Genomic DNA, 8,519 nt, shown 5'->3' on the forward strand with positions numbered 1-8,519 from the left:
ATCATATTTTTATGCATTTTTAAATAAAATTTGACTTATGAAATAATGACATTTTTCATATTCTAACTAGTTAAATATAGGGTTCTCTTACTAAGGATGGTCTAGTAAGTAGTAATTGATCATGACTATGCTTGAAATGAGCTGACATGAATTTGTAGATTGGTACCCCCCCCCCCCTGCCACACAACCACTTTTTATCTTTTTTTTTTTTTCAAAACTGTATTTTAAAAAAAAAGCTGGCACGTAAGAGTTATAATCATAATAAACTGGGATGCACGCTGCTAAACATCAGCAGTGACTAAGGCTTATAAATGGGGGGGGGGGGTCATAAAAACTAAAAGTCAGAAAAACTTTAACAGACAAATAGAACCACTCATTTGCAGTTTTTTTTTTCTTTCGAAAAGTGGGACGATAGGGGGAGGGGGAAAGGGAGGGGGAAGAGCAATCTGGAATGAAGCTTAACAACATGGAAGGTTATGCTCAAACTAGCAAAATTTGTTTGATCTATAACTGCTTTTAATATATGCATAAATAGATCTCGCTGCATTGCTCTCCTTTACAACTGAAACTAAAAAGAAAACTAGCATTAAAGAAAAGAAGACCGCCGCACTCCAAATGTTGTAGAAAGACAGTTTTATGCGGAGATACATATATGCTCTCTTTTACAACTGAAATTAAAAGAAAGCTAGCATTAAAGCAAAGAAAACTAGTATGTTGTGGCCATCACGAAACTTTCTTCTATATTTTTATTTTTTTTTCTGATCCCTCCCCATGCTTGACGAGGAAGCAATATTCCCAACAAAAACAAAATTACACATGCAAAAACTTGACGACCATCCCAATGTCTGAATTATTGCAAAAGCAAAGCAAAGAGCTAAAATTGAAAGTTATTGTAAAAGCCTTGCGTGAATTAATTACAAATATTTTATTTGTTAACAAACGCAAGATGGCAACAGTTAAAAATTTTAAATCATTGAGATAATATTTCCGATCATTTCCATTCAATTAAAATCACGAGAAATACGCAGACGACAATCTATTACGATTTATCTTTCTTATTGTTGCATTAATAAAGCTATTTTTATTCAAAAAAAAAAAAAAATCAACACCTCTTGGAGCGATTGGCGTCAAAATTGAACCAATGCCTGTTTACGTATGGATTCACATATATTCCAAATTTCAACCAGAACGCAGCATTACTTCCTGAGATAGGGCACTCACAATGGAAAAAAAGAACGGGCGATTGCGCTACCCGCTTTTTAGCTGTTGACACCAAAATAAAATCAGCTCTTATACCCATTAAGGACTACTTGCCGATAAATTTTTCTTTCATTCTGTTCATTATTTCTTGAGATACAGCAGTCACAATCGACGACAAAAAACGTTCTATAGCTCAACCCCCGTTTGAGTTATTGACACCAAAATTGAATCAGCACCTGTTCCTGTTAATGACAACATATGGACCAAATTTTGTCTGATTCCGCCAGTTACTTCCTGAGGAATAGCAAGCACGCGTAACTCAAAAAACGTCCCATTGCTCCACCCCCCCTTGGAGGAATTCGCGCCAAAAACCAATGGGCACAAGTTCACATAGGGGCACATATGTGTACCAAATTTCGTTCGATTTCATGCGGTAGTTTTTGCTGTAGAGCGGCCACAAAAAACTGGTCACACACAGACGTGACACACACACATACACACACATACATACACACACACATACATACACACACACATACACACACACAGACAGACAGACATTTTCCAAAAATAGTCGAAATGGACTCAGCACACCTCAAAACGTTCGAATCCGTCAAAATTCGAAATTCGAAAATTTGCACGAATCCAATACTTTCTTCTATGTATTAGATATAGAAGAAAGTAAAAAACAGCTGCACTCTAAATGTGTGGAAAGACGTTTAGTTTTATGCGGACAGACATATGATCTGATATTTAGATTGATTTTTAGTTTAGTGTGAAAAGAGTGAAATAAAATGGGGGGGAAACACTCCTATTTTGCTATGATCTTGGGGCAAACTATTTCTTTCCTCCCTCCAAAATTGAAAGTTGGCGCAGGGGTAGGGGATGAAATGAATCATAACTTTCCTTATCGGATAGTGAATTAATCAAGTAAATTTTGTGAAGTTCGGATTGAAAAAGAAACACTTGGTCCGAAAAAAAGCGTCAGGTGAGGCGTGATACTGTTATAGTGTTAATCGTATGTGTGGGGGGGGATGTACTTCGTCTTGCTTTAAAGAAGAACATTTACCAGCTTTTTATATGCTTTCTATTCATTTTGTTTTATTTTATTAATTTATTTATTTTTTGCGTTTTGAAAATAGTTTTGAAAAAAAAAAAATAAATAAATAAAAGTGGTGGTGCTGGGGGGAGGGTTTTTTTTTCTTGCTTTAAAGAAGATTATTTACCAACTTTTAATAAGTTTACTATTTATTTTGTTTTATTTATTTATTTATTTAATTTTAATTTTCGAGACGTTTTGAAAAAAAAAATGGCGTGGGGGGGGGGGGGGGGGGCTTACCAATCTACAAATTCATGTTAGCTCATTTCAAGCATAATCATGATCAATTACTACTTACTAGACCATCCCCAGTAAGAAAACCCCATATTTAACTAGTTAGAATCTGAAAATTCATTATTTCATAAGTCAGATTTTATTTAAAAATTCATAAAAATATGATCCCATTGAGATCCCAACTTGAAACTTTGCACAAATAAAGATAATATACACACAAATTTTTGAGAATTTAAAAAAAAAAATTCATTATACCTTTTCTGAGAAATTTAAATTTAAAATTTAAATTTCATTTTTTAAAAATTAAAAATTTTCTGAAATTAGTCATGTTGCATATCCAATTAAACAGCAACTAATGTACTTTAAAACGCTTTTTACCAAATCTTTCCATCTATATTTGGTGCTGAGTTATCGTCCATTTTATGTTCAAACATCCATGAAAAAAAGAGGGTTTTTCGAAAAATCAAAGTGTCATAAATAAAAAAATAATGGAGATAAAAATCTAAAAATTTGGACTTTTGATTACCTCGAAGGGTACAATCGATGAGCCAAATTTCAAAGAAATACAAAAGGGTGAGGGAAAAAATTTCCCAAATTTTGGATCACTTGACATGGAATGACCCGAAATACATTTTATCTCAGGAAAGAATATAATCCTTTTCATTTAATTTAATTTCACCTTCATCTGTCTCAGTTTTTAGTTTTATAAAAAAAAATAAAAAGGGGAAAGGGATGGGTGTGAAGATGTTGAGTCACTGCTCCTATACTCTGTGGGGGCTCGTGAGAATTTGAGCGACGAGTGTCAGCCTTTGCACACTCCCCCCCCCCCCCCCCCCCCATTTCCTAGAAAAATTTAAATGATACAATTGGCTACCACCAACTACTCGCAATCAGTAGCCATTGGCCCCAGGAACTGTAAGCTGTTCCATTTCGATTGTTTTATGCTCCGAGCTTGTGTCTCTCCGTCTCTACTTAACTGTACTAAATCATTATAGTCTAATAGGTGTGAGTTCATTTGTATGCTAATGATAATAATATATTCAGAGCTCTAATTTTTTTTTTTTTTTGAGCAATCACGATTGCTTATTGCTTTCATTTGACTGTCCTTGACGTTACGGTTCCTTTTTCAGCTTGGACCAGGGCTGCAGCACCACCGTCCACCGGCGGCGGCGCGGCCACATATACACTCTCCCCTACGTGCGCACGCCTTTACACACATACACACGCCTACACACGCAACTATACACACGTAACCACCCAGGAGGAGGGACATGCTTGGGGGTAAGCCGTTTCTAGAAACAATAACTCTAATCAGTAGGGTCTTGTCGCAACTCGTGATTGCGAAAAACATAATTTGAATTCAAAGTTTCGGAATTCAAATTAGAGTTGATTGGGGGAAGTGGGTCACAGATCGTTTTTTTTTTTTTTTTGGCCTTGTTAATTTTGCCTGAATGAACTGATAATTGATAACAATTTGCAGATTGCACCAAAATCTTAATTATATTAAAATGTTCCCTATCAAAGGAGTTTACAGCAAATATTGTATAATTGACTTTGAATTCATAGCACCTGTGATAGTTAAGTTAGAGGGGGAGGGGAGCCAAAGTGAGTGCCCTTGGCTAGTGCATTCTTGCACCCTTTGAACTTGTTCGTTTCCGTTTTTTTCCCTTACATTCATGGCATGTGAAGCAATCCGGAAAACTTGCAGAAGAGGTTGCTATTCATATTGTATTGTAATTAACTCTGCATTCGGAGCACTTCAGAAGTGATTGGTAGTCGGGGGAAAGGGTTCCAAACATAACAATACAGACGTAAATTAAGATTCAGAAGAAACTCTACGAAAACGGATATATTTCACAACACAAAAAACAGTAAATCGTAAAATTAAAACGAACTAAAACTTTAAACAGCAATATTTCGCATTGCAATTTCTACCTCACAATTTAAAGGGGCGGCTCTGTTTACATATTACTCGGAGTTGCTTTAATGTATCCAGGTTACCATGCTGTTTAATAGAACGCGCTCGTTTTTATTTCTCATTTCGCCTACTGTAATTGGTTTTGTTCGGCGATCCTAGCCTGTCGACCACTGAGTAACCGGTTACTAACCGCTGCGTTCTATCATCAACCGGTTACCGTATTCATATGAAGCACGTAATCATTAGATGTCACGTGATCGATTAACCGGTAGCTACCAGTTGAGCTCGTCGAACGCAAGCATTCCTTGCGTTCGACGAACCTCACCGGTCGACCGGTTACTAACCGCAGCGTTCTATGATCAACCGGTTACCATTCTAAGCAGTTGATTGGAGCACGTGATCATTAGCTGTCACGTGGTTAACTAACCGGTAGCTACCGTAACGTAAGCATTGAGAGCGTTTTAAAATTCGCCGCCGGGAACATTGGGCGCCGAGCATTTTAGGCCCCGGGAATACTGGGCACAATATGATCGGCGCCCAAAGTTCCCGGCGCCCAAAATGCTCGGCGCCCAAAGTGCTTGGCGCCCAAAGTTCCCGGCGCTCAAAATGCTCGGCGCCCAAAGTTCCCGGCGCCCTAAATGCTCGGCGCCCAAAGTTCCCGGCGCCCAAAATGCTCGGCGCCCAAAGTTCCCGGCGCCCAAAATGCTCGGCGCCCAAAGTTCCCGGCGCCCAAAATGCTCGGCGCCCAAAGTTCCCGGCGCCCAATCTTCCCATTATGACCTGCCACTGCCACGTCGTGCAGACGAAACGGGAACATTGGGCGCCGAGCATATTGGGTGTTGGGAGCATTGAGCCCAATGTGCTTGGCGCCCATTTGCTCGACGCCCAATATGCCCGGCGCCAAAAGTTCCCTTCCCTGCGTCCAACTCCTAGACCCACATACAAATATGTCAGCATAAATTTCTAGTCAAGTCATTAAATTTCCTTCCAACGCTTTTTCTTAAAACTTTCGCCAAACTTTAAGCATAGATGTAGAACAACTAACAAGAAGCACAACTCCGTAGCGAAAGCCACCGGCGGCCATTGAACGAGCGAAACTTGAAAACGACGGGCAAAAGGATAACCTACGGCAGCGGTCGGCACCCTAAATTAACTGAAAATTTACTTTCCAAGCTTAAAGTGAACACAATGCGTGAGAGGGGTACTTGTGAAACTAAAAGAAATGTTTTGCATACAGCATAAAGTTGTGACTGTGCTGACTCCAAATTGTGTGTCAAATCTTACAAAAAATACTTTGATACTTTAAGTAGTTGTTTTAAATTGCAAAAATGATATGTTTTGTTAACCATTATCAGAATATTTTCGAAAACAAGTATATTTTTGCTTTAAAATTGATAACATTGCGACTAAAAAAATTCCACTGACTATAAAAAGTTTGGAAAGTTTTCAAATAACTTTTGATTAAGACGTTAAACCAAATTTTTCCCCAGAAATTAATGTTTAATAATTTTAGTCAGAGACAAAGCAGGACTCAAAATATTGCCGCGATCGACTCATAATGGGCTCGAGATCGACCGGTCGATCGCGATCGACGGGTTGCCTACCACTGACTGCCCGTCCATCTAAAAGAGCTTGAACATGGAACCGGTTTTTCGCTGCGGATCTAGTTAATATCACATCTATGAATTTAAGACCTGATACCTTAATGACGGGGGGACGTAAATAATTTTTGCGTCAAAAAATGCTTCAAAATACTCTTTCGATCGCCGAAACGGGAAGATTGGACTCCGGAAACATTGGGCGCCAAGCACAGGGTACAAGTTCCTGGCACCCAATATGCCCGGCGCCCAAAGTGCTTGGCACCCAATGTTCCCGGCTCCCAAAATGCTTGGCGCCCAAAGTTCCCGGCGCCCAATCTTCCTAGACCGTTCGATCGCAACATGTTCAAATTTTTTTCCTCATTACCCGACCTCGGTCCAGGTCCGGAACACAGGCCAAAAACTGGACCGGCCAAATTGTTTTGGAGGTCTAAATTGCACAAATGAATTGTTTGAAATAATTTCATGTAGGCAATAATATCTTTAGGTCCAACTTTTATTACTCTTTCTATAATTTTAGAAGCAATTGCGAGACTGATTTATGTGCTTAATGGTTAGTGTAGAATATGAAATTTTTTTTTCTGTATCTTAAAAAAAAAATCCAAGTGCCCGGATCCCAACTAAAATTACTTGTCGACCCTTGCGCTATGCGTATGATTCCCAGTAAGCAGTAATCAGAAAACTGCCATTAAAAACAGCACATGGCGATGCTCAGCGCGCCATGCCATTGCTACTACTGCAAATGGCACGTATACATACAACTCACACAGCACCTTCTTTGAATACAGGAGGTTGAAATGCCGAACCCTGCATTAACAATCTAACCACATTGGTACGTTGGAAAATAATGCAGTATTCATTGGCCAGTAATACAGATATTGAAACATAAAATAATACTTTACACCGAACAAATGTCCTATTTAATATGTCATCCTTTCTTTTCCCGTGCACTTACTTTGGCTTACACATTTCAAAACAACGTTATTTATATTTTTCTTTCCGATGGGGCTGCTTTAGAGGCACTTCCTTTTGCAGATCTAGTGCGATCGCAGGATGCATTCTTTCATGTTGCATCACTATCAGCGGATGCCATTACCAAGAGAGTTTTAACGCTCAGCTTGCCCACCAGATGGAGACACCTGTGCTCTATCCGATGGGAAACTGCACTCTGAATTTTCTTTTGCCAAGAGCACACTAATAAGGCGCTATTATTTATATTACATTACTTTAAAAATGTATTTAAAAAATGTCCATTTTAGGAAGATTTCGGATTTTAACAGAATAAAATCAGACTGTTTTGGAGAGTCTTTATAATTTTCGAATAAAATCTTAAGTATGGAAAGCCGTTAAGGAACGCTAGACCCCTAGACCCTGTACAATAAAAGGCGACTGTGCTTTAAAATCTTTACAAGAAAGATCTTTTATCGTAGACTAGTGGTACCCGCACGGCTTTGCCCGTAGTTGAAAACTAAAAGGTCATTTAGTTCGCCTGTATATTTACAAATAATGGATGACGAATTTCTCGCCAATTTGCTATATTCATTTGCTCACCCATGTTACGGTTCCACGTTATGATAATTTCGTAATTTACTCTTCCACGTTGTGATAATTTGTTCGGTAAAATTTTCTTAAAACTGGAATAGAAAAAGAACCACATCGAATTTTCGAAAAATCGCTTCGAGGTGCACACCCCCATGCTACAAACTAACTTTGTGCCAAATTTTAAGAAAATCGGCAGACCGGTCTAGGCGCTGTGCGCGTCACAGAGATCTAGCCAGAGTGACTTTCAGCTTTATGTGTAGTAAAGATTATGCAACAAAGAGATTTTTGATTTTATCATTTTGACGGGATTTTTTGAAAGGCACAAGAAGCGTATTTTAAGCGCTTATGGGAAATTTTTAAGGATATATTGCGTGCTACATAAGGGTGATCCAGCAGACAACCTCCACACTCCGAATAGTGTTTTCATCAAGTTTTCAACATCGCCTAAAGGTAAGTACTCATTGTAAACGCGGTGGGAGTATGAATAGGGTAAAATAGAGGTGGGGTAAAATGGGTCACTTTTTTCCACCATTTTACCCCATCCAATATCAAAAGAAATAAAAATCAATTTTATCTTATCCGACTGCTTTCAGCGGACGTAATAAACTTCTGTTCTGTGGAAATACATAATTTTCCCTGTTATTTATGACAAAAAATTTTTTTTAAGTTTGTCAACGGTGGGTTTTGAAAAACATCAGATGCAGCTTTTTTTTTTTTTTTTTTTTTCTGTTTACCTATTCATGAGAGAAACGTTTTTGAGGATAATTTATTGTAACAAACTAAGAAATCTACATAAATAAAACAAAGAATATGTATATACTAGCAAAAGTACCCGGCGTTGCCTGGGTCAGTAATAATTATTAGAAAAAATCGTTATTTGCTTTTATTTTCTGTTTTAAGTGAAAGAATTTAAAACACATCTTTTGAC

This window comes from Uloborus diversus, unplaced genomic scaffold (assembly GCF_026930045.1).
Source record: "Uloborus diversus isolate 005 unplaced genomic scaffold, Udiv.v.3.1 scaffold_12, whole genome shotgun sequence".
NCBI lineage: Eukaryota > Metazoa > Arthropoda > Arachnida > Araneae > Uloboridae > Uloborus > Uloborus diversus.